The sequence below is a fragment of the Dermacentor variabilis genome, chromosome 1 (assembly GCF_050947875.1).
Source record: "Dermacentor variabilis isolate Ectoservices chromosome 1, ASM5094787v1, whole genome shotgun sequence".
In the NCBI taxonomy this organism is placed as follows: Eukaryota; Metazoa; Arthropoda; class Arachnida; order Ixodida; family Ixodidae; genus Dermacentor; species Dermacentor variabilis.
Window position 1 is genome coordinate 215,171,284 of NC_134568.1, and position 26,851 is coordinate 215,198,134.

A 26,851-nucleotide genomic window follows, 5' to 3' on the forward strand; every position below is an offset into this window, starting at 1 on the left:
GAGCAATATACGGGGTTGATCGTTGTTAAGTTTCCCAGAATTTTCAAAAAGCACCTCTTGCATTAACGTAATCCTAGTCCTTGAGCTGGATTATTTCGAAAGAGGACATTTCTTGCTAGAGAAATCGAAGCATATAGATTCAGTAATTAACTTCTTATTTAATAACATTACAGCACATATTGCAATTTACAAATTCTTGCCGGTGAGTTTGCAGGGCATAACCAGTTTAAATGAATTTCCAGAATGACGCAATTTTGAAGGTACGCTTGCGTATCTTCAACTTGCGTCAACTTCAACTTTGAAGGTAACTTGCGGTAAAAATGCGCTGTTGTTCCTTTTACTTTTTTTAAAACAAAACGCTATTTTATGCTTTGAAGCACGAAAGGGACTGGAACGCCCAATGTCCTACACTTTGGCAAATGTCTGGAAACTGGTGCCATCCTGGAGATTCATTATAGCAGATACGTCAGCGGCTCACGGGATACAATTAGAAAAATATCAATGTTGCCGTAATGTAATTAAGAAGCTAATCAGTGATGTTTTAATTAGTTGAATATGTGTTTCGATTTCTCGTGCTAGTAATGTCCGCTTCTTGGAATAATGCAGCTCAAGGACAATGATTATATGCCATGTAGCTGCAAAGGTTATTTGTAAAAATTCCGGAAAACTGAAAAATGATCGTCCCTTCAGAGCGTGCGCGCGCGCGCGCGTGTGTGTGTCTGGGAGACCGTTCCGCAGCGTCCAACTTATTTTGATGCGATGACAATTAAATGCTGCTCGTTGTTCTAGGCCCTCATTCACAAAGAAGTTTGGCGCCAGAAGTGTTCGTAAGAACAGATATCAGCCAGTTAGTCATATTAAACGCATTAGTGAACGTAGCCGGGCAACGACAAACTGCTCTTACGAAAGAAAATCGTTCTGGATTGGGTTGCTGGTCCCCTAAAACGTATCCGTATATCGTGCACATGCGTGTTATCTTTTTTTTTTGGTATTTTTGCCGCATAACGTTAGGAGAAACAATCGAGTTCGTGCCTTCAATTCGCACTCGTTCTATGATGTGATTGTCGCTCATCCCCCTATATGGGCGATGTAACAAAAGTACTTGCGTGTTTAACGGTAGCGCGTGTTCTACTGTATCTTCTTCTCTTCTCGAATTGCCGAGAGAGTTTGGGAAGGCGGCTCTCCACAATTAACTTTATCTGCTATGCGGCGTACGTAGTCGCATACGCCATCAGGACAACGTCTTCCCTCCACTGCACATACCAACTCAAAACGAGCAAAGCAAAGGGGTTTTTACTTTGGAGTGAAATCGCTTAGTGTAACTCGTAAATTAATTGCTGTCCGGCTTTCCCACAAGTCATTAGCGATTGCTCATTTTCCCGTTCCGGAGCCTCTGTGCGGAGACGTTCCGTGCATTTCGTGTTCCTAGCCAGTATACCGTCATTGGGCATATATAAGCAGTTCGGCGATACAGGGTATTCTGTTTTTGCTCCCTTCTCGCCGTTTCGACAAAGAACTCACGTCTCCGCTCGCGTGAATGAGATGCGATCGGGTGGCATGCTGTGGGCCTTAACGCCCGCCAAGAGGCGATTGGTTGAACTCGTGCCGAGCCATGAACAAGCGGGCACGCGCTACACGAACCCGGACTGTATTTTTCACAATGAGCCTTATTTACCAATTAGCAAAGAATAATTAGGCAACTTTCTAGCTATAGATATCAAGGCAAAACCTTCAGTGCAAGCCTTGGGGAGCGTATTTTGAAACATATATCCAAATATTTATTTCCATACCTCTTCCGAGCTCAGCGAAAGAAAGCGCGCGAGGTAATCAAAATGGACCGTGTGAGAAGGCGCTCGCGCGCTGCGCCCTCAGGCATGCTTCGAGCGAATCATCGCCGATGCAGGCGTGCAGCATAGGCGGCAAGCGACGGTGATGGATCGAAGGGAACGGCGCTGGAGAACGGTTTTGGCAGTAACAAGACTTTGTGATGTGGTAGGACAACCGTAAACCTAACCATAAAAAGCGCGCAAGCTCTCGAGGCTTATACGAACAGGCGTGTAGCGTAACCCGCCATTCATATACGTTTCACATGCCTGCAGCAATGGTTGCTGCTTCAAAACTTTCGATGGGGCCAGGAATGTCGCCCTCCGGGAAAGTACCTATAGTCACGGGCATGGCGCCGAATTCGCGAAACATTTCGTTCGTAAGAGCTGTTTGTCACTGGTCTTCCGCAAACGTTTAGGGAGAAGCTGAAGCTCTCCCTAAACGTTTGCGGAAGACCATTGCGGAAGGCGACCATTGGCGGTCGCCTTCGCTAATTATGTATCTATAGGCTCAATGTATGGCGATTGGCTGGCACCTCTTCTTAATTAAGAACAGTTCTACCATAAGACATTTATGAATACGTGCCACTGCTTTTTTTCCAGGTCTCCCGTGTTTCTTTTCTTTACAGGCCAGAAAAATAAAATAGCAACCTTAACTCAAACGAATCAGTCGGATATTTCTGAACATCCGCTGAAACTTATCCTTTGAAAGTATAGGTTAGAGGTTGGATAATTAATATTTGTTCATTAGTCGATTAGGTTCATAGCAAAACATATTTTCGAGTTGGTCGAGACGACCGTGAACAATGCTGAGTTGGTTGCATTCGCGTACGCTGTACCTGATTTATTTATTTATTTATTTAGTACCCATAGCGCCCATTCAGGCACTACACTAAGGACTACCGAAGAAAAACAAGCATAAAAATTGCAGGTTTGTATAAATTCGTGTAAGTGAAAGACAGATTATTATTATACGCCGACACAAAAGCACACAGCCACGTGTGCTTACGCAGCCACGCCGGACGCAGGCACGTTGCAGATGTAATATGTGAAAAAATAAATACATAAAGCACAATGATTACAGTGATTCATAATGAAAAGCCAAAGAACAAAGCGAATAATAAATTGCAAAAAGAAAACGTGGTAATGAAGATACAGTACAACAATGGGAAGAAAGAGGCACGAAAAGAAAATAATGTAATTTGGAACTGGGATTCTTTATAGGTCATGGTGATTGTTAGACATACACGCGGTATTTATCAAGCCTTAGTGATCAAGAGATTCTATCGTATTTAATGTAGAAAAGAACTTGTTAGGACAAGAAATTCCTACAACTGTGGAAGGAAGTCGGTTCCACTGACTGATGGTTCTTGGGGAAAAAAAGAGCTGCTAAAGGCCGGTGTATTACATTTGTATTCTCTTATCTTGCGTTCACGATCTTTGTGTGCTGATGTGTAGTGAAGCTCACGGGGAACGTCAGGGGGAATTCGAGCATTAGAATGATATATGCTGTGTAAACGCTTCAGTCGAAACGAGGCTCTTCGGTGCTGCAGAGATTGCCGTTTTAGCATTGCCTTAGATTTCGTTGCACTAAACTGCCTGTCATGCATTGGTATATCAAGCAAACACCTTGCCGCCATGGACTGAACTTTTTCTAGTCTTTCTTTGTTAGTTACGAATGAAGGGCCCCACACACAGCATGCGCATTCCAGCGCAGATATTACATATGATTTACATTGTAACTCCCGGGTTTGTTGGGGAAACGCACGTGTATTTCGTCGTAAAAATCCCAAGCTCTGACATGCTTTGCCTACGGTGTAATCCACAAGCCGATTACATGATAAAAAGAGGCAAAAGTAAACGCCTATAGGTATTTATATTCACGTGCCATTTTTACCGGAGAGCAGTTTATCGTGGATTCAAATTTTCCAGGATTTTTTTTTTTTTCTGGAGAACCTCGTGCACACCGTTTTCTTGAGATTCAGTTTCATTTCCCGTCGCTCACACCACTCGTGTATGGCATATAAGTCGTTTTGAATTAAGAAGCGGACACTTTCAGGTGTAATTTTATGGTATAATATACAGTTATCTGCAAATAGCCTAATATGGGACTGCACGTTTTCAATAATGTCATTGACATAAAGTAGGAAGAGAAGGGGCCCCACAACTGATCCCTGAGGTACCCCTGACGTAAAATTACTTATTGCAGATTGTTCGCCGTTTACGACTACATATTGTCGCCTCTCGCGTAAATATTCGGCGATCCACGCAATAACTTGGGAATTAATATTAAAACTGGTTAGCTTTTGCAGTAGCAGGTAATGGGAAACGGTGTCGAACGCTTTTTGAAAGTCAAGAAAAATGCAGCCGACCGATGATTTGTCGTTGAGTGCTGCCGCTAAGACATGTGTGTACTCTGCTAGTTGTGTGACGCATGATATTAATTGTCTAAATCCATGCTGGTTTGAGTTACATAAGGATTTACTATAGATATGTTTGACTATTGCTGTATCGAAAACGTGCTCTAGAACTTTACTGCACACAGAAGTGAGTGAAATGGGACGGTAGTTATTGATAACGTTGCGCGGGCCAGTTTTGTGTATATGAGCAACCGATAGCATTTTCTAATCAGCTGGAAGTGAACTGTGTTTCACGGACTTCTCAAAAATAATGTTCAAGTACAGAGCCACTGTGTGAGAGCAAGACCACAATATAAAATCGGGTAAACAACCAGGACCCACAGCTTTTGCACTATACCTAAATCACGAAGTAGAAATTCAACGCCCCGAGCTTCGATCACTATTTTAGGCATGGGTGCGGATTCGTGTTTCAACAATTTCAGATCTTTCCGGGGATCTGTTGGGGTAGACAAAACTGACGTAAAATAACGATTGAATAACTTGGCCTTTTCTGTGGCATCGCAAATTATAACATCGCCACTAGTCAAAGCGGGGATTGAAATATGTTCTTTTTTATTTCGTTTTGTATGCTTCCAAAGTTTATTTGGGTTTTTCTTTATTTTACTTTCTATTGTGTTAAAGTTGGCTGATTTTGCTTGGACTGTAGCATGGTTCAATTCACGCACTGCCAGTTTTAGTTTACATAAGTTCTCTTTTGAAGGGTTTCGTTTGAATGAATGGTAAATTCTTTGCCTACGCTTCGCTAAAACATCCAGTTTTTTAGTGTACCATGGCTTAAATCTATTTAAGGCTTTGCACAACAAGTTAGCTGGAACACCGTGTATGCATGTACTTATCCAGCAGTATATATATCAGCGCTTCGCTCATTTCAGACATGGCGCTGCATCTTCCCCTGTGTGCGCCACGGTGGAATACGCCGCCGATGGCAGACACTTGCGCACCTATACGTCGCATAAGCAACTTTCTTGGGCCGAATTCGCAAAATTTCTTGTTCGTAAGTGATATTTGCCACTGGCCGCCCACCTTCGATAATGTGTGCCCGACAATAGATTGGCAGCCATCTGGTTTTACGTACAGTCCTAGCGTAACTATATTTTTGTGAGTACGGGCTCTGGTGCCGTATCGTGCCAGGATTCTTTTCCGTCGATAATGTTCTTCTCACCGATCACAACGAGTGGCCGATGCCGGCGATAACGCAGGCGTTCTGCCAGCCATTGCTGCAAAATGCTGGAAAATGGAAATAATCGTCACATAATACTGCCCCCACCCCCACCCCCCCGGTTTCGAATTCACAGTCCCACGATTAAGTGTAACACAACGTCATCAAGGATTGCCTTTTCTTCCACGTTGATCAGCATTGTTCTTATCACTTATAGCGATTTCGTCCATGTATATGTGAGAATTAGTTGTAGGAAGCCCATGGCTTCCAACGTAGGACCCGTTTTCACAAAAAGCTCTTACGCATAGCAGTGGTCGTAAGAGCAAATTCCAGCCATTCTTGATGCTGGAAATATCTTTAGCGAAGGCGTCCAGCCAATGGCAAACGAGCGCTTACGAACGGAAACCTTTGTGAATTCGGCCACTAATGTCATGTGCTGCTAAATCCATCTAAAGTAGTTCGCACGCGTTGTTGGTAAAAAGCTCCAGATTGAAGTGCTTAGAGCGTGCCGTGATGCCTTCGGTATGTGTATATGCAGTCTGTGTTCCCCTCAACGTCTCTCATTTTCTCTGAGCTGGCGCTTTCCACTGTTTTATTTTCGACCTGAGTAAAAGAGTGATCGCGAAGCCCGCGTGACCTTATTTTTAATGCGCCGATTTCGTGTCGTCGCCACCCCGTTTATCCGCAGAGATTACATTCGAGCTGGGGCACACGGGCGCTACGGCTGAACTGCTTATTCCAGTAGTCTGACATGCTTTCATACGTCTATATAGTCACATACTCGACGGCGAACACCCAGCGCGGCTCGATTAAATGCATTCAAGCGGCATAGTGCATTTGAAAACCAAGACATTTTGACCAGTTCGTGTTCGTTCAGCTATTTAGCATATAGAGTGCGTCGCCTCAGCTGTGCATATCTTATTCAATAGTATGACGCTTTTTCTCTGCTTAAAAAGTCGGCTGTCGTGTTCTTTTCAGTTAGCAGTTGTTGGTTCTTCTGTCCACACGGTGTGTGCGCGGGTTTAGCGTTTTGTGTTTCGTCTTTATCTTGACGACGACGATCATAATAATTTGAATGAATTACGGACTTTCACGTCCTCCACCTACATCTTGACTTGAAGGACGCCAAAACGAAAAGATATGGATGAACTTTGACGACCTAGGTTTCCTTTCATAATATGCCCAAAATAGAAAGCGCTTCTTCAATGTTCAACTTTAATTTTATTTAAGATGCTACGCGAGCTATGCAAATGCGGCTCTCAGAGATGTTCTAGGCTCCTTGTCGGAAGGAATAATTGTCTGAAAGTACGTGTACACTAAGTAGAATTCCTTAATTACCTTTCTTACTTTGGCGTTTACACTGCACATTCTTTATTGGAAACTTCAATATAGTCGTATCCTAAGGCGAATTCATTTTGTTTCATTTCTTTTTCCGCAGCGCTCCTATGCCGAGATGTTCATCCTCAGATTTGTCCCTCCATGCCGCTAATTAAGCATCCTGAGGCGGGAATGTCATCCCAAGAACGAGCCCCCAAACGATCCAACGATTGCGCCAATGATTTTGAACGAAGACGCTCCGAACGACATGTACCTAGAGACTTTAGGGGCCATATAAAGTAAAACTATTCCAATATGCATTTATTTCAATCTCCTGACGTCGGATTTGCGTAACCGCCGACGCAAGCATCGGGAGGTCATCCACAGGGTTATCTGAACAGACTAATCAAACGGTCTCCTCGATCACAGGAGGTCACTTTGATTGCTTGAAAAACGAATAACATTGCCTACACTGAGCGGCCTGTCTTATCTAACTGGCTGACAAGAGGCGAGGAGCACGCTTAAGTGGAGAGGGATTCGATGTGGCCGAGCCACTGCACTGAAAATCGATAATCGGAGGTAAGAGGGTGGTGCAGGCGTGTGCGATCGGTCCGTTTTCCCTTACTTAGCTTGCGGTGGCTTGTCGAAAATCGCGGCGGCATGCACCGGAAGCTTAAGAATGACGCTAAAACGGATCCTAAGCAAAGAAGAGTTGGCAGAACGAGGTCTTAAGCGTGCCGGTGGTGCTCGAAAACGTTACAAGGCCACGCAAAAAAAGCTTTATTGTACGCAAATAAACCCATGCTCTCCGGCAGGTGCGAGTAGCCAGTGCCAGATCGATCGGCGGCAGCCATCTTTTATTCCTTTCGGAAGGGGGCAGCCTGCGGCCATTCAGAAGAAAATTCAGTTTTGCTCGGCATATTAATGCATCTTTAACGCATATCACTTTGACGCGGTGAGTTTCCGCGGCTTTGTGACGTCGCGTGACAGGCAGGTGAAGTGGGTGCAGCCCAGAAACTCATAACCAATAGCCGAGGGCTAATGGCGAAAAGGCGTTGAATCAGGAATAACTATTTTTCTTTTGTTCGGTTAAATCATGCATAATCAGTGTCTACATTTCATGTCAGATGGGGAGCCATTGCAGTTTTCGTGACGTTGCGTGACAGACAGTGAAGGGGGGGTGGTCCAAAAATGTTTTTGACCAATCTCGAACGGCTGATTGCAGAATTGGAATAGAAAAAGTTTGGAATAGTTTTACGTTATAGCGGCCTAGCTTTCTTATACACCGCTGAAAGGAGGTGCTGGGGCGGAGAAATCGCCGCCAATTACAGCACTGCTTGAGATGAAGCCAACAACCTCCTCCTCTTTCTCATCCTCATCTTCTCTCAGCTCGTGGCGCATTGCGCGCCAGTCTGAGAGAGCAAGGCAGGGGCGACAACAGTTACCCTGTCGCTCACGCCCGGCGGAAATAGGAGGCGACTACGAGACGAGCTGCGTCACTCCGCGGGGCGCGTCTTCGTGGTGAAATTCCCTCCTCAAAAGGCGCAATTAGCCACACTGAGGAACGAATTTCAGTGTGAGTATCTCTTGGAGCACGACAGACGCAGACGAGTCAAAGAAAGTGCACTTGCCCTAGGATAGGACTGTCTTCAAGTTTTCAAGGCAAATGCAGACTCCTTAGTGCTCGCGCGCTCTTTGTCGTGTTGCAGTTTACGGATCCTTGAGAGGTCACTTTATAACGTATCACTGCGGTGTTTCGCTATGTTTCTGTCTTCGCCAGCTGGTATCCTGCATTTATGATACGTCTTTTTGCTAAGTTTTTCTCATTAATAGAGTGTCTGTATAGAATGTCTGTATAGAGTGTCTTAACAGGTTAGTCTGCATTAATTCCATTTCTATGTTTCTGTCCCCTCCTTGCTGAAGTGTAGGCAGGCGCTGTGCCACTTCGGGCTGCAACTGCCAACCAGCTCCTTTCCTTCTTTTCTCTCATTCAATTGTAGACATGTTTCTAACATGTCTACAATTGTCTAAACATGTCTAACAACAACAACAACAACAACAACAACAACAACAACAACAACAACAACAACAACAACAACAACAACAACAACAACAACAACAACAACAACAACAACAACAACAACAACAACTATTATTATTATTATTATTATTATTATTATTATTATTATTATTATTATTATTATTATTATTATTATTATTATTATTATTATTATTATTATTATTATTATTATTATTATTATTATTATTAATTATTATTATTATTATTATTTATTTCCTGTTTACAGCTAGTAAATGTGCTGTGACGCTTCTTCTTTCTATTTTCTTGTAACCATGGGCGCTATACGTAATACTATTCCAAACTTTTCTATTCCAATTCTGCAATCAGCCCTCCGTGATTGGTGAAAAACTTTTTTGGACCACCCCCACTTCACCTGTCTGTCACGCGACGTCACAAAACCGCAAAAACTCACCGCGTCAAAGTAACGTGTACGCGTTAAAGATACATTAATATGCCGAGAAAAACTGAATTTACTTCTGAATAGCCGCAGGCTCCGCGTTCCGAAAGGAATAAAAGACGGCTGCCGCCGATCGCTCAGGCACTGGCTACTCGCACCTGCCGGAGACCATGGGTTTATTTGCCTGTAATAAAGCTTTTTGCGTGGCCGTGTAACGTTTTCGAGCACTTTCGGCACGTTTGCGACCTCGTTCTGCCAACTCTTCTTTGCTTAGGATCCGTTTTAGCGTCATTCTTAACCTTCCTTTGCATGCTGCCGCGATTGTCGACGAGCCACCGTAAGCTAAGTAAGGGAAAGCGGACCAATCATAGACCCACCACCCTCTTCATCCGGTTATCGACTTTCAGTGCAGTGGCTCGGCCCCATCGAATCCCTCTCCACTTGAGCGTGCTCCTCGCCTCCTGTGAGCCAATTCGGTAAGACAAGCCGCTCAGTGTAGGCAATGTTATTCGTTTTTCAAGCAAACAAAAGTGAGCTCCTATGAACGAGGAGAGCGTTTGATTGGTCTGTTGAGACAACCCTGCGGGTGACAGCCCAATGCTTGCGTCGGCGGTTACGCACATTTGACGTCAGGAGATTGGACTAAAAATCTATTGGAATAGTTTTACGTTATAGGGCCCCATAAGGCACGAGCCCGAACAGGAACGGCATGTAGCTGTAAACAATGATGATAATGAGATAATGGGGAGCTCTAATCGGCACTAAGCAGCGTTTGCGCCTAAGGCGCTTCGTAAGAACAAGTATACCGAGAAAAATAACAGCACTTGCTATTAGCAACGGTGGATGGCAATTAATGACAAACCATTGGTATGATCGAAACTCTTCATGAATTCGACCGCTGAGCTCGTTACTTGTTCAGGATACGAAGTTTTTTGCCATTCGTTCGAGGGCATCGTGTCTAATACGTAAATAAAGTCAGCTCAGTCCAGTGTGTAATGTATAAGGATTCCTTGCGCACGACTCTATCGCCTTTATCATCAACCATTCACGAGCGGCCAATCCTTGTGATAGCGCGCACTGTTACGATCGACCAGTGAGGGTAGCGGCCGTCTAGCCTGTCCTGCCCCACTGGGACGAATCGCTTCTTGAAGCTAACAGTGCGTCCTCCTGGGGCAGACTGCGGCGCCAGCAAAACGAGACACGTTTGACGGATCGAGTGTTGTGTGTTGGTTCACTGTCCCCGTCATGGACCAATCGGAGCAAGAAACTCGTGGAAGGGGGTGTATTACGGTGTTTCCTCACGCACTCCGGCAACTGCCACGGTCGTTTGGCAGAGGCTCCTGATAATGGTGGGGTCATCCCAGGAACCAAGACGCGCCAGCTTGCGTCAAGTGTGACAATCCCTGTCTACAAAGCTCCCCTCCTTCCTGTGTGTTCAGTGAACGAAGGTGAAGAAATGATTGTGTGAATCCTCGCCCTCATACGCAGATCATTGGGCGACTTTGGACGCTCCGATTGGACGAAGGTGGGGCGGCAGTTTTCCCTGGCCTAGGGATTTAGGGAGGATAGCGGGGGTTTATGCAGACTTTTTCGGATCCTTTTTCAGTCATGCTTGAGTGATGACATGTAACGTTCTCCGCTCTTCATGTAGATATTCTAAATAAACCCAGTATTCCTCGTTCTCGACGAGAACATTGTCCTCCCTTCAACAACGTCCTTAGCGTGGACAAGTCGGGCGACGGCATGGGCCAGCTACCCCTTTTGGCATGCCCGACCCCAACTCTTACAGCGCAAAGCGCCGCTGGTACCACGGACCAATAATGGACAAGTGACCACTCACAAAGAGACCCACATGAACGAAAACCTTTGTGAATTGTTTTGTATCTACTGTCCGCGTAAATTAGAGCGTGGGCGATGCTGTAGTCGCGATAAACAATGCGTCTCCGTCTCCACACTGCCCATTTTGTACGATGTGACAGCGTGCTATTAGCAAATGATGTGTTGGGCATCATATCTGCATGCACGGCTCGTTACAACACTGCCGAAATGAAAACGATGGAAGGCGATTCAACCTCCACTTGAAGTCGATGAAGGACAAACTCTTGCTGAGCGCGCTGGGAGCGAGGCGTACGGGCGCAGTCACTCCGCGCCGCACTCTGTCGTGCCACTCCTTGCGTAAGTGGAGTGGGAGGAACGTCGGAATCGTGTTTCTTTTTACTGCACCATCTTCGGTTTCGCCCCACATTTTTGACGTGGGATGTCGTGTTAATTATTTTCTATGATTGCCGAGATTTAACGTGTCAAAACTGCGATCCTATCATGAGGCACGCCGTTGTGGGGGAAAAGCGTTCGTGGCGTAATGGTTTCAATATAACGCTTCTGCACTAGTGTTCTGTGTTTGAATCGAGCCGTTAGACAAGCTGGATTCAAACAGAGGACATCTAGCGCAGAAGCGTGATATTGAAACCATTACGCCGCGAACGCTCTTCCCTTACAACGGCGTGCCTCATGAAAGGATCGTAGTTTCGATATATATATATATATATATATATATAACCCGCCGTGGTTGCTCAGTGGCTATGGTGTTGGGCTGCTGAGCACGAGGTCGCGGGATCGAATCCCGGCCACGGCGGCCGCATTTCGATGGGGGCGAAATGCGAAAACACCCGTGTGCTTAGATTTAGGTGCACGTTAAAGAACCCCAGGTGGTCAAAATTTCCGGAGTCCTCCACTACGGCGTGCCTCACAATCAGAAAGTGGTTTTGGCACGTAAAACCCCAAATATTATATATATATATATATATATATATATATATATATATATATATATATATATATATATATATATATATATTGTGGTCTCCCCGCGACGCTCACGGCGCGCACGCTCCGGTTCCGCGCGCGCCGGACGAGCACCGCGGGTTCGAGCACTCCGAGCCGCCATGGGTGCAGGGCACCGCGTCCGCGCCTGCTCCGGTCCGCTCCGTGTGCCGACGCGCAGCTACGCGCGTACGCGCACCGCCGGCCCCAGCTTAGGGGAAGGCGAGACCGCGCGCAGCAAGGGAGACCCTAGGCAAAGCTCTCGAGAAGCGAGAAAGTACATTTATTAAATTGGGACTCAATACAAACACACGCTTTAACATCACGTCCGAATCTGAAGCTAATTAATACACAAAACATGGCCAAATGGTCGCCGGTGGCCGCTAACGGCGCACCGCGACAGAGAGAGAACAAAGAAACGAGGAACAAAGAACAAAGAACCCCAGCAGTAAGAGGTTGCCTATCCTTCGGTCAGTGCCTGCCATCGCGCGCCCCACAGCAGAGAAAGGGGAAATAGAAAGAAACGACAGACGAACAGACGGGGGCACGATCGGCAGACCCTGCCTCAGGACATCGAGACGACGGAAGAGTGCGCGCGCGCCCGCCGAGGCCGCGACCCCGACGAGCCGAAGTAACCATCGGCCGGCGGCGGACAAAAGGGGCCGCCGCCGGCTGAGAGGAACACGTACGCACCTTCAGACGCCCCGATGTCGTCTCCTCGGGCCCCGTCTTGCGCTCGCTTACCTGGAGCGCACGCAAGCAGGGCCCGAATCCCTCCAAAATGTCAGCCAATGGGGAAAGCCTGTTGACCCTCCCGTGGGCGGGATGACAGCAGAGCGACAGTGTTTTATGACCCGCTGCCACCCCGTCCAGGCAAGGAGGAGAGGGACACGGAGCCCCCGGCAACACAACGCAATGGCTCCGCACAACCACCGCGAGAGCCCGAAAAACGTAGCGAGAGCCAGAAACCCCACAATATATATATATATATATATATGACCGCGCAAAGAGCGATGGAACGAAGAATGCTAGGCATAACTTTAAGAAACAGAAAGAGAGCGGCTTGAATCAGAGAGCAAACGGGTATAGACGATATTCTAATAGACATTCAGAGAAAAAAAATGGCGCTGGGCAGGTCATGTAATGCGCTGGTTAGATAACCGTTGGACCATTAGAGTGACAGCATGGGTACCAAGAGAAGGGAAGCGCAGTAGAGGACGGCAGTAGACTAGGTGGTGCGATGAAATTAGGAAGTTTGCGGGTGCTAGTTGGAATCGGTTGGCACAGGACAGGAGTAATTGGAGATCGCAGTGGACATATATAGGCTGATGATATATATATATATATATATATATATATATATATATATATATATATATATATATATATATATATATATATATATATATATATATATATATATTCGCAGCATCACGTTGACCAGTGGCCCCAGTAGGGCATATAGGCCCCCGATAACGGGCTGTAAGCATACCAGATACGAAAAAGTTGGGTTAACTCGCTAAGACAGGCTGTCTTTAAGATGTACAACTAACTGGTAAAAAATGTTTTCTAGGTAAACGCGCGGCTTCGGAAACGTTGGCACGCCTTATGCAACAGAGACGCGTTCACAAGCGTCGATACACTTGGCCCGTATTTCGCATTCACAAAACATTTCTAACGCAAGCGCGATTTTATTGCGACAACCATTATATACGGAAGCTCGAGGGGCATTCATGCCGTCAGTGCCGTCGCCGCCGTTGTCCTGCTGTCTCACTGACAGCGCACGCGCGGCTCCTGCACTGAAGGTTAGAGGGTCTTGAACCAGAGATGCGGAGTGCGTTTGGCTGCGCAAAGGAAGCGGACGCACCGTCAACGCTGCACGCAATCGCCTCAGTGGCGGAGCAAAGGCAGCGTTCGGCTGGCTTGAGCATTGTGTGCTCACGCACACTACAATAGAGCGTTTCTGCTGTGTGTACTCTCTGGTCTGAGCAGTTTAACATCATGCTAACGCTGTCTTACACTATACGCTGGGCGCTGACTAACGGTTCTTAGATCTGGAGGACAATCCCAATTGCTGTCCCCAGATATTTGACCGTGCCGTTGGGTGCGGGAGTTGGCCGAGGTTGAGGAGGACGTTGAGATGAAAACTGAAGGTTTATTTACATTATTTACAGTGAGAGTACAAAGAAATTAACAGCCATAAAGTCATTACGGGCCGGCAGCAACTCGGACGCTGCGGCCCGTGGCAAGAAGCTCGGAAGAGATGAATGAAGGAATGCTTCCTTGCTGCTCCCGGTCTCTGGCTTTTAACCCCTTCGGTGGCTCGAAGTCACGTCGCGTTCGGCCAATCGGCGATCCCGCTCAGGTGGCGTCATTTTCGGCGAATGGTAGGCGCCCGTGCGAGTGCACGTCACATTCGGCTCAGAGGGTCACTCCTTGGGCTTCAATTGTCCGAGGGATTACTTGTCTGCGGTATTGCCTTCCTGGTCTGCAACTCCCGTCACAAAGGCGGACGGGGGGGGGATTGCTGCCAGGGCTTGGTGCATTGCAGCCGTCTTGCCTTGCGACTTGCAAGCGCACAGCGGGGGCAGGCGGTTTGTTCTCGAGCGACCTTTCAGAGCCGCAAAGCAGCTTTGCTCGGGACGCACGTTACATGGAACAGTGCCAGGCTCCCGCTACACTTTCGGGAAGAGTCAAGCAGTGGGACAACAGCTCCACATGCGGCGCACGAGGTGGGGGACGCCAACTTGTTTGGACGTGCCGCGCCTCGGGAACGTGGTAGATGTGCTTCTGCGCTCCTTAATTAGGTGTGACGCGATTCGTTGTGGTCTGGTGAACTCGAAGTAGGCTCAGGAAAAGGTCACGTATCTAACACGGTTTACCATCGTCTCATCTCGTGCACCACGGAGGTGCGACGTGTTTGGATCGCACCGCTGGTACGATCTGTTGGGAACTCGGCGCTGACGCCCGTGGTTGTACCTGGGTCGCAAGCCCCAAGGGTAGCGTTGGCCTGGCGGCCTGGGGTACAACTGGAAGCATCCGAAGGTCCCGGCAAAGCATGAGTCGACTGGTAACAACAAAACAACTTGTTTATTTTAACATCGCAAAGAGTTGGCGGTCAGGTTGACCGAAGTAGAGAGACGGGAGAGCACTTTACTCAACAGAAGAAATCGGAGCCCTCCTCTTGGCGTCCGGGGGCAGCTGTTTTTATACTCTCGCAGTTGAGGGCAAGAAGGAACCCCTCAAAAGACGAGCACGTGAATGTACAATGGGCTAATGGTGACGCACACTGTCGAAGCGCTGCCGTAGCACCATGTTGAGCACGATCTCGTAGCACCCTGTTGTAGCGATGCCGTAGCACCATGTCGAGCACGATCTCGTAGCACCCTGTTGTAGCGATGCCGTAGCACCATGTCGAGCACGATCTCGTAGCACCCTGTTGTAGCGCTGCCGGTCGGGCACAATGACTCTAATGAGAGGATGATCCCTGCTTTCGCAGCGCCTGGTTCTGGCACAATGACTGGAATGCGAGGGTGATCCTTTGCGGTCGCATCGCCGCAGTCGCGCCTGGAAACACCTGCCGATGAGCGTTGCGGCGACGACGATCGGGCCAAAATGTCTGCCGCCCCGCCGCAGTCGCGCCGGCAAAACCACGTGTCGCAGGCGAAACGCAACAGACCGCCCCGCCGGGGGAAGGAGATCCCGATGGACAGGGGACTGCATCCGCTGTCCGGAGGGATGTCGCTCGATGATGCTCATAACCGAAGTCGGGCGTCCCTCGACGTTTCTTGAGCGCAGCGCACAGAGAAGGCCTCGTTCTCTAGTTCAGGTTCGCACGGGACACTGCAAAGTGACTTCGGGAGAGTTCACATTTTTGTTCTCGTTCCCGGCAAGCGTTAGAACTACGCTGAAACTCAACCGCTCAGTCAGCAAGCACGGCACAACCCTCACTAAGCCCTGCCAGGCTCTTCCCCCTTTTTATACCACTGCCTAGTTCCTTACAGTAGTCTAGCATCACTCAGAACGCGTCCACAAATTGAAAAATTGCACTAGAAAGCATATCATCACTTTGAAACACTAAACAAAAGCAATATGTTAAAAAAAAATCCTGCCTCAGGAAGAAAAACATCAGTAACAAACAATTTTGAGGCTGATTCCTACTTTAGGGGCTTCGACTTAAGCCATCGGCGTTACCGTTGAGACTCCCCTCTTTGTAACGCACCTCAAAGGAATATTGTTGTAAAGCGAGGCTCCAGCGCAGGAGGCGGCCATTTTTGGGAGAGATGGTCTGCAGCCATTGGAGAGGGCAGTGATCCGTCTCAATGATAAACCTCGAGCCGGCTAGATAGCATGACAATTTCTGAACGGCCCACACGAGACACGCACACTCTTTCTCGGTGGCGCTATACGCCTGCTCACGACTGGTCAGCTTACGACTAGCATACAGGACGGTGTGTTCGACTTCTCCCTTTTCCCGTTGGCACAGTACAACGCCCATGCCTCGCTCACTAGCATCGCACTGAACAATGAACCCTTTTGTATAGTCTGGCGATCGTAGCACAGGCTGGCTTGTTAGGGCACTCTTTAGGGCGCTAAAAGCTCTTTCCTTTGTCTCGTCCCAGACGACTGTTTGAGGCTCTGTCTTTCTTAGAGCATCCGTCAGGGGAGCCGCGATATCAGAGTACCTAGGGATGTACCTCTGATAGTAGCCGGCGACACCCAAGAACGACCGAATATCGGTCTTGGTGCGCGGTTGCGGAAAGTCTCGCACAGCGGCCACTTTTATTTCAGAGGGGCGGCGACGACCCTGACCAATCACGTGACCGAGGTAGACAACCTCGGCCTGTGCTAACTGGCACTTAGGAGCCTTTACTGTCAAGCCCGCTTCGCGCAGGCGGGTTAGCACTGCCCGCAAGTGTGCCATATGCTCAGACCAGGATGCGGAGAATATCGCTACGTCGTCTAGATACGGTAAAGCGAATTCTTGCTGTCCCCGCAACACTTTATCCATGAGACTTGAAAAACAGTATGGCGCGTTCTTCAAACCAAAACTCAACACTTTAGGACGGAATGTTCCCATTGGTGAAATGAACGCCGCATACCTACTAGCCTCTTCTGTAAGTGGAACCTGCCAATAACCCCTGACAAGATCTAGGGTGGAAATAAACTGAGCGCTACTAACTTTCTCAAGGCGCTCCTCGATGTTAGGGATCGGATAAATTTGATCCTTAGTGATGGAATTAAGCCTGCGGTAGTCGACGCAAGGACGAGGTTCCTTGCCCGGTACCTCAACTAAAATCAAAGGGGAGGTATAATCACTCTCACCTGCCTCAATAACACCGAGCTGTAGCATTTTCTTTACCTCAGCCTCCATAATATCGCTCTGGCGGGGTGACACCCGATACGCCTTGGATCGTACTGGCTCTGTGGAGGTAAGTTCTATATCATGAGTAAGTACAGAAGTCCTACCAGGCCTCTCAGAGAACAGACCTTGAAACTCTTGTAATAGCTGGTGTAGTTCGGTTTTCTGCTCGGGCGACAGCGGTGCTTTACTGATAAGGTCACTAATGACTTGACCGGTGTCTTCCCTGTTCGTCACTGAGCCTAGTCCCGGAAGCTCGACCGGAAGCTCTTCAGGAACGTTTACCATCATGCACACCACTGCTTCCCTTTGTCTATAAGGTTTGAGCAGATTACAGTGGTAAACTTGCTGTGCTTTCCGCTTTCCTGGCAGACTTACCACGTAGTTAACGTCCGACAGTTTCTGAACAATTCGTGCTGGGCCCTCCCACTGCACGTCTAGTTTGTTGTTTAGCGATGTGCGCAATATCATGACCTCATCGCCAACCTCAAAACGACGGGCCCTGGCTGTCCGATCATAATAAACCTTGGCCCTCTGCTGGGCCTTTGTCATTGCTTCACCTGACAACTCCTGTGCCCTTCTTAAGCGTTCGAGGAGCTTAAGTACGTACTCCACCACGACTGGGTCGTCGCCCCTACCTTCCCATGATTCTCGAAGCATGCGAAGCGGAGATCGAAGCGAGCGACCGTACACCAGTTCAGCTGGCGAAAACCCCGTAGCCGCATGCGGCGCGGTCCTTAAAGCAAACATCACCCCAGGCAGACACAGCTCCCAGTCAGTTCGATGTTCAAAACACAACGCTCTCAACGCGCGCTTCATGACGGAGTGGAGCTTCTCAACGGAATTCGACTGTGGGTGGTACACTGAGCTGTGTAACAGCTTTACCCCACACCTTTTGAGAAAAGTTGTCGTCAAAGCGCTAGTAAACACTGTGCCCTGATCTGATTGGATTTCCGCAGGAAAACCAACTCGCGCAAATATGGACAGTAGTGCATTAACTATCTCAACTGAGCTGAGTTCTTTAAGCGGCACTGCTTCAGGGAACTTTGTCGCTGGGCAGATCACAGTCAAAATGTGTCTGTACCCCGTGGCTGTTACCGGCAGAGGTCCCACAGTATCAATAACGAGCCGTCTAAAAGGCTCCGTAATGATAGGTACCAATTTCAACGGCGCCCTCGATTTGTCCCCTGGTTTGCCCACCCGCTGACAAGTGTCACATGTCCTCACGAAATGGTCTGCGTCCCGAAAACACCCTGGCCAATAGTACTCTTGCAAGAGACGGTCCTTAGTTTTCTTAACTCCTAGGTGTCCGGACCACGAACCCCCGTGTGACAAGCGCAACAGATCCTGACGATAGCATTGAGGCACGATCAGCTGATCGAACTCCACTCCTCGGCGGTCTAGATACTTCCGGTACAGGACTCCACCTCTTTCCACAAAACGCGCAGTTTTCCTGGCGATACCTTCTTTGACATTGCAGCGCACGTTTTCCAGGCTGCCATCCTTTTTTTGCTCGGCTATCAAAGCCGACCGGCTGACTTTTAGCAACCTATCAAGTCCGTCTGACGTAGGCGCGATGAGCAAATCAGTAGATAGCTCTTCTAACTTTCCCGTGTCTGGCGTTTCCTCTCCAGTATCTGGCGCCTTTAACGTTACAGACTCAAGTTTATTCAGTTCGGGCGTGCTCTGAATATCAGCTTGCTGCGCCTCTGACCCTTTTTCGTTGTTTGATAACGTCGTCCCCGCAACTACCGCCTTTGCAGCGAGCTCCCGAACCTTCGACCTGGTTAAGGCCTGAACACTAGCTTCACCAAACAAAAGCCCCTTCTCGCGCAGGAGGTGATCGGACCTGTTTGAAAATAGGTACGGGTACTGGGGTGGCAGCATAGATGACACTGCCGCCTCCGTCTCAAGCGCTCCGAAAGGTCCTTCAATAAGCACTTTTGCTACCGGCAGACACACGCTATGAGCTTCCACGGCTTGCTTGATCCATGCGCACTCGCCCGTGAACATATGGGGTTCTACGTAAGACGGGTGAACTACATCCATCGTAGCTGCGGAATCGCGAAGCACTCGGCACTCTTTCCCGTTCACGAGGAGGTCTCGCATGTAAGGCTCGAGAAGCTTCATGTTCTCGTCAGTGCTGCCTATTGAAAAAAACACAACTTTTGGTGTTGTTTCCGGACACTGCGCCGAAAAGTGACCCGGCTTCTGGCACGTATAACAAACGCGCGCTTGCCTCATCTCGAACCGCTTTCTGCGTTCGGCTTCGGCTGCCGCCGTCTCCTTAGGTTCGGTCGCACTGCTTCCACTCGCATCCGCACTACGCGTGTTCCCCTTTGCTCTCATGGGTGTGAACTTCGGCCTTTCAAACTTCGAGCCAAATTCACCCTTTTGACCGTCCTTAGCTCCGCGAGCCCGACGCGTCACAAACTCCTCGGCTAGCTCAGCGGCTTTAGCCACCGTACAAACGTCTGGCCTATCCAAGACCCAGTATCGCACGTTCTCCGGTAACCGACTATAAAACTGTTCTAGCCCGAAACACTGCAGAACTTTATCGTGGTCACCAAACGCTTTCTCTTCTTTGAGCCACTCCTGCATGTTCGACATAAGCCTATACGCAAACTCTGTATATGACTCACTTTTGCCTTTCTCATTTTCCCGAAACTTCCGACGGAACGCCTCCGCAGACAGCCGGTACTTTTTTAGAAGACTCGATTTCACTGTGTCGAAGTCCTCTGCCTCCTCTCTATCCAAGCGAGCGACTACGTCGGCCGCCTCGCCGGGTAACAAAGTGAGCAAGCGCTGTGGCCACGTTTCCCGAGAGAACCCCTGCTTCTCGCACGTTCGCTCAAAGTTAACCAGGAACAAACCAATGTCCTCTCCAAGCTTAAACGGCCGCATCAGGTCAGTCATTTTGAACAATACGCGTTCTCCTGCACCGTGTGCCTGACTTCCATTACGAGCGCGTTCCATCTCTACCTCAAGACGCTTCATTTCCAAAGCGTGTTGACGGTCACGCTCTTGTTTTTCTTTCTGTTCTTTAAGTTCGCGCTCTTCTTTTTCTTTTTGCTCTTTAAGTTCGCGCTCCTGTCTTTTTGCAGTCTCCCTCTCTTCAATGGTCTCAAGGCATTCCGACAGCTCGTCATCCTCAGCCTCTAACTCAAGAATAGCCTTTAGCAGTTCAGGTTTTCTGAGTTTGTCCGAGACATCCAGACCCAACTCTCTTGCAAGCTCCAGCAATTTCGGTTTGCGCAACGACTTCAAATCCATGGCTGCTCTGAATGCTGCTTTCTCTACTGCTTACTATTGTCTTGCCGCAACTAACCCGGCAGCAACGACAACCACAATTACCAGCTCTGTTTCTGACACTAACAAAAGCCTGGCAAAGCTCAGAAGAAGAAAGTCCCGCACTCACCAAACCTCGCAGGCAGGAATTCCGCGCAGTCGTTCCGCTGCAGGCAACCAGTCGTCACACAGGGCTCGTTGCACTGCTCCCGGATCGTCGTTGAGCTGCTCAGCATACAGTCAACTGCATCTCTTTGCTGCTGGCCTCCGTTGTCGTGATCTCACCGCTGGCAGACAGTTGTTTGAAGTCGTAGGCGATCTCACCGCTGCCAACCAGATGTTTGGATCGCACCGCTGGTACGATCTGTTGGGAACTCGGCGCTGACGCCCGTGGTTGTACCTGGGTCGCAAGCCCCAAGGGTAGCGTTGGCCTGGCGGCCTGGGGTACAACTGGAAGCATCCGAAGGTCCCGGCAAAGCATGAGTCGACTGGTAACAACAAAACAACTTGTTTATTTTAACATCGCAAAGAGTTGGCGGTCAGGTTGACCGAAGTAGAGAGACGGGAGAGCACTTTACTCAACAGAAGAAATCGGAGCCCTCCTCTTGGCGTCCGGGGGCAGCTGTTTTTATACTCTCGCAGTTGAGGGCAAGAAGGAACCCCTCAAAAGACGAGCACGTGAATGTACAATGGGCTAATGGTGACGCACACTGTCGAAGCGCTGCCGTAGCACCATGTTGAGCACGATCTCGTAGCACCCTGTTGTAGCGATGCCGTAGCACCATGTCGAGCACGATCTCGTAGCACCCTGTTGTAGCGATGCCGTAGCACCATGTCGAGCACGATCTCGTAGCACCCTGTTGTAGCGCTGCCGGTCGGGCACAATGACTCTAATGAGAGGATGATCCCTGCTTTCGCAGCGCCTGGTTCTGGCACAATGACTGGAATGCGAGGGTGATCCTTTGCGGTCGCATCGCCGCAGTCGCGCCTGGAAACACCTGCCGATGAGCGTTGCGGCGACGACGATCGGGCCAAAATGTCTGCCGCCCCGCCGCAGTCGCGCCGGCAAAACCACGTGTCGCAGGCGAAACGCAACAGACCGCCCCGCCGGGGGAAGGAGATCCCGATGGACAGGGGACTGCATCCGCTGTCCGGAGGGATGTCGCTCGATGATGCTCATAACCGAAGTCGGGCGTCCCTCGACGTTTCTTGAGCGCAGCGCACAGAGAAGGCCTCGTTCTCTAGTTCAGGTTCGCACGGGACACTGCAAAGTGACTTCGGGAGAGTTCACATTTTTGTTCTCGTTCCCGGCAAGCGTTAGAACTACGCTGAAACTCAACCGCTCAGTCAGCAAGCACGGCACAACCCTCACTAAGCCCTGCCAGGCTCTTCCCCCTTTTTATACCACTGCCTAGTTCCTTACAGTAGTCTAGCATCACTCAGAACGCGTCCACAAATTGAAAAATTGCACTAGAAAGCATATCATCACTTTGAAACACTAAACAAAAGCAATATGTTAAAAAAAAATCCTGCCTCAGGAAGAAAAACATCAGTAACAAACAATTTTGAGGCTGATTCCTACTTTAGGGGCTTCGACTTAAGCCATCGGCGTTACCGTTGAGACTCCCCTCTTTGTAACGCACCTCAAAGGAATATTGTTGTAAAGCGAGGCTCCAGCGCAGGAGGCGGCCATTTTTGGGAGAGATGGTCTGCAGCCATTGGAGAGGGCAGTGATCCGTCTCAATGATAAACCTCGAGCCGGCTAGATAGCATGACAATTTCTGAACGGCCCACACGAGACACGCACACTCTTTCTCGGTGGCGCTATACGCCTGCTCACGACTGGTCAGCTTACGACTAGCATACAGGACGGGGTGTTCGACTTCTCCCTTTTCCCGTTGGCACAGTACAACGCCCATGCCTCGCTCACTAGCATCGCACTGAACAATGAACCCTTTTGTATAGTCTGGCGATCGTAGCACAGGCTGGCTTGTTAGGGCACTCTTTAGGGCGCTAAAAGCTCTTTCCTTTGTCTCGTCCCAGACGACTGTTTGAGGCTCTGTCTTTCTTAGAGCATCCGTCAGGGGAGCCGCGATATCAGAGTACCTAGGGATGTACCTCTGATAGTAGCCGGCGACACCCAAGAACGACCGAATATCGGTCTTGGTGCGCGGTTGCGGAAAGTCTCGCACAGCGGCCACTTTTATTTCAGAGGGGCGGCGACGACCCTGACCAATCACGTGACCGAGGTAGACAACCTCGGCCTGTGCTAACTGGCACTTAGGAGCCTTTACTGTCAAGCCCGCTTCGCGCAGGCGGGTTAGCACTGCCCGCAAGTGTGCCATATGCTCAGACCAGGATGCGGAGAATATCGCTACGTCGTCTAGATACGGTAAAGCGAATTCTTGCTGTCCCCGCAACACTTTATCCATGAGACTTGAAAAACAGTATGGCGCGTTCTTCAAACCAAAACTCAACACTTTAGGACGGAATGTTCCCATTGGTGAAATGAACGCCGCATACCTACTAGCCTCTTCTGTAAGTGGAACCTGCCAATAACCCCTGACAAGATCTAGGGTGGAAATAAACTGAGCGCTACTAACTTTCTCAAGGCGCTCCTCGATGTTAGGGATCGGATAAATTTGATCCTTAGTGATGGAATTAAGCCTGCGGTAGTCGACGCAAGGACGAGGTTCCTTGCCCGGTACCTCAACTAAAATCAAAGGGGAGGTATAATCACTCTCACCTGCCTCAATAACACCGAGCTGTAGCATTTTCTTTACCTCAGCCTCCATAATATCGCTCTGGCGGGGTGACACCCGATACGCCTTGGATCGTACTGGCTCTGTGGAGGTAAGTTCTATATCATGAGTAAGTACAGAAGTCCTACCAGGCCTCTCAGAGAACAGACCTTGAAACTCTTGTAATAGCTGGTGTAGTTCGGTTTTCTGCTCGGGCGACAGCGGTGCTTTACTGATAAGGTCACTAATGACTTGACCGGTGTCTTCCCTGTTCGTCACTGAGCCTAGTCCCGGAAGCTCGACCGGAAGCTCTTCAGGAACGTTTACCATCATGCACACCACTGCTTCCCTTTGTCTATAAGGTTTGAGCAGATTACAGTGGTAAACTTGCTGTGCTTTCCGCTTTCCTGGCAGACTTACCACGTAGTTAACGTCCGACAGTTTCTGAACAATTCGTGCTGGGCCCTCCCACTGCACGTCTAGTTTGTTGTTTAGCGATGTGCGCAATATCATGACCTCATCGCCAACCTCAAAACGACGGGCCCTGGCTGTCCGATCATAATAAACCTTGGCCCTCTGCTGGGCCTTTGTCATTGCTTCACCTGACAACTCCTGTGCCCTTCTTAAGCGTTCGAGGAGCTTAAGTACGTACTCCACCACGACTGGGTCGTCGCCCCTACCTTCCCATGATTCTCGAAGCATGCGAAGCGGAGATCGAAGCGAGCGACCGTACACCAGTTCAGCTGGCGAAAACCCCGTAGCCGCATGCGGCGCGGTCCTTAAAGCAAACATCACCCCAGGCAGACACAGCTCCCAGTCAGTTCGATGTTCAAAACACAACGCTCTCAACGCGCGCTTCATGACGGAGTGGAGCTTCTCAACGGAATTCGACTGTGGGTGGTACACTGAGCTGTGTAACAGCTTTACCCCACACCTTTTGAGAAAAGTTGTCGTCAAAGCGCTAGTAAACACTGTGCCCTGATCTGATTGGATTTCCGCAGGAAAACCAACTCGCGCAAATATGGACAGTAGTGCATTAACTATCTCAACTGAGCTGAGTTCTTTAAGCGGCACTGCTTCAGGGAACTTTGTCGCTGGGCAGATCACAGTCAAAATGTGTCTGTACCCCGTGGCTGTTACCGGCAGAGGTCCCACAGTATCAATAACGAGCCGTCTAAAAGGCTCCGTAATGATAGGTACCAATTTCAACGGCGCCCTCGATTTGTCCCCTGGTTTGCCCACCCGCTGACAAGTGTCACATGTCCTCACGAAATGGTCTGCGTCCCGAAAACACCCTGGCCAATAGTACTCTTGCAAGAGACGGTCCTTAGTTTTCTTAACTCCTAGGTGTCCGGACCACGAACCCCCGTGTGACAAGCGCAACAGATCCTGACGATAGCATTGAGGCACGATCAGCTGATCGAACTCCACTCCTCGGCGGTCTAGATACTTCCGGTACAGCTCCTCCATCCGTGCTGGCTCTCGCAGTAAGAGGAAGCTGTGGCTCGGGGGCTCCCATCTAAATACATGCAAAAGGAGAATTCGTTTTTCTCGGCAACCACTGCACCAAATTTTACGAAGCTTATTGCATTCAAAAGAAAAACATAATATCTAGTGACTGTTCGTTTCGAATTTTTAATTTAAATCGTCGATTTCTTTATTAAAAATTGGCAAATGTCGAAAATTTTCAGTTAACGAAACTGTCACGTTTACAACTCTGTAACTCAGCAAGGAAGTATGATATAACAATTCTGTGAATTGCATTTCATAATACATCTAAAGCGCGGGCTACATGGAGCGAATTGTCACGGCGAACGCGGCGCGGCGAACAGGGGTGCGGCGGAAAGACGTCGAAGATGCACTGCATAGCAATACATGAGGCGAACAGCGGGCGGACGTCGCCGCGAGTTCGCCGTGTTGGCGCCAGTGTTATCAGACTTAGCATACGCGTTCTGTTAAACGATGAAACAAATATAAGCGCTTTTTAAGGTGGCATATACCGCTTTTATAACTGAAAAATACACCAACACTAGCGCAGACACCAACGTGGTTGCAGAAGACGAGAAAAGGCAGCGCGCGAAAGACCAGCATGCGACCGGAACTGGCGCCTCCCGATTGGCTGTCGTCCGCCGGTGCGCGCTCGACGCTTCCGGCGGCCCGACGAAAATATTTGGACAGACAGGTCGGCGGCGGCCGTCAAATTTTTGGACGCCGGCCGTCGGGCGTTCGCCGCCCAAGGAATTTCGTCGCTCGGACGACGGTTATTCGCTCCATGTATTCCGGGCTTAAAACGGACAAAATTCATGAGTTACACAGGAATCTAAAAAAAATATCTCTAATATGGAAATAAAGCTTTTGCAGAACCCTTGTAAACAACGTAACAAATTCAGGTAATATATAAACTAGCATAATGAATTTGTCCGCTTTGAAGGATCTAATGGATGCCGTTTACAGAACCGCGATATCTGTTCGTGAAGCAGCGCTATTAATTTATATACTTCGTACATCTATTTTTTTTAACATGCGAATTTTTAAAAATTCTTTTAACACAGTTTAGGCCCTAAATCGAAATTCTGCTTCCAATGGTTACTAGAATTTAAATTTCTCTCTCAAATACAACAAATTTCATTAAAATCGGTCCAGGCCCGCGGTTATCTCAGGAAAGCGCGTTTGCGTTTTACGTGTATTTAAATAGGCTGCATCGGCCCGGGGCGTTCTCTGAAAAGCGTTTTTGCGTCTTACATGTATTTGAATAGGCTGCATCGGAGTTGGGCCCGAGCTAAAGGTTCCTCGTAATGTGAACTAGGTGCGCGAGAACGCAGCACATACGAAGCCATTGGCTCTCTCAGGTCGAGTAGCCTTTGAACCCAGTGCCGATTGCCTCCAAGATGGGATGCGCGGCCACGCTCAACCGCCACAGCTGCAGTAGAAGAGATGCGCACTAACCTGTCCCCCTCCCCGCTCATAGCGCGCGCGCATCTCTCTGCCCCCTCCCTTGCGCGCGTGAGAAGACGGCGCGCACCCTCGCCGCCTTCCTGGCTTGCGAGCTCGAGATGACACCTCCACGTCAAGCCACCATCCTTCACGGCTCATCCTCTCAAGCTTGCGCGCTCGCACCTACAGTATACGGCGCGTGGCCGCAATGTCTATCGCACTGGGACTTTATACGGGACATCACGGCGACGGCGGAAGTTCGCCTGGAGTTTCCCTATAATTGCTATCGCAATAAAAATGTCGCTGTTTCGCCCGAAAGGTGAAGCATAGATTGCGATAGCAAATTAGTGAGATAGTAGGATAGTAGGAACTAAGGATAGTTTTATCGGCCGTGTAAACTTGTAAACATAGACATACGAACTAAATTAATAAGCATGGTGTCACGCGCACACAAGAAAACGTGAACACATCTCACACGATGATTGCGGGAACTCGCTGTCAAAACCCTGG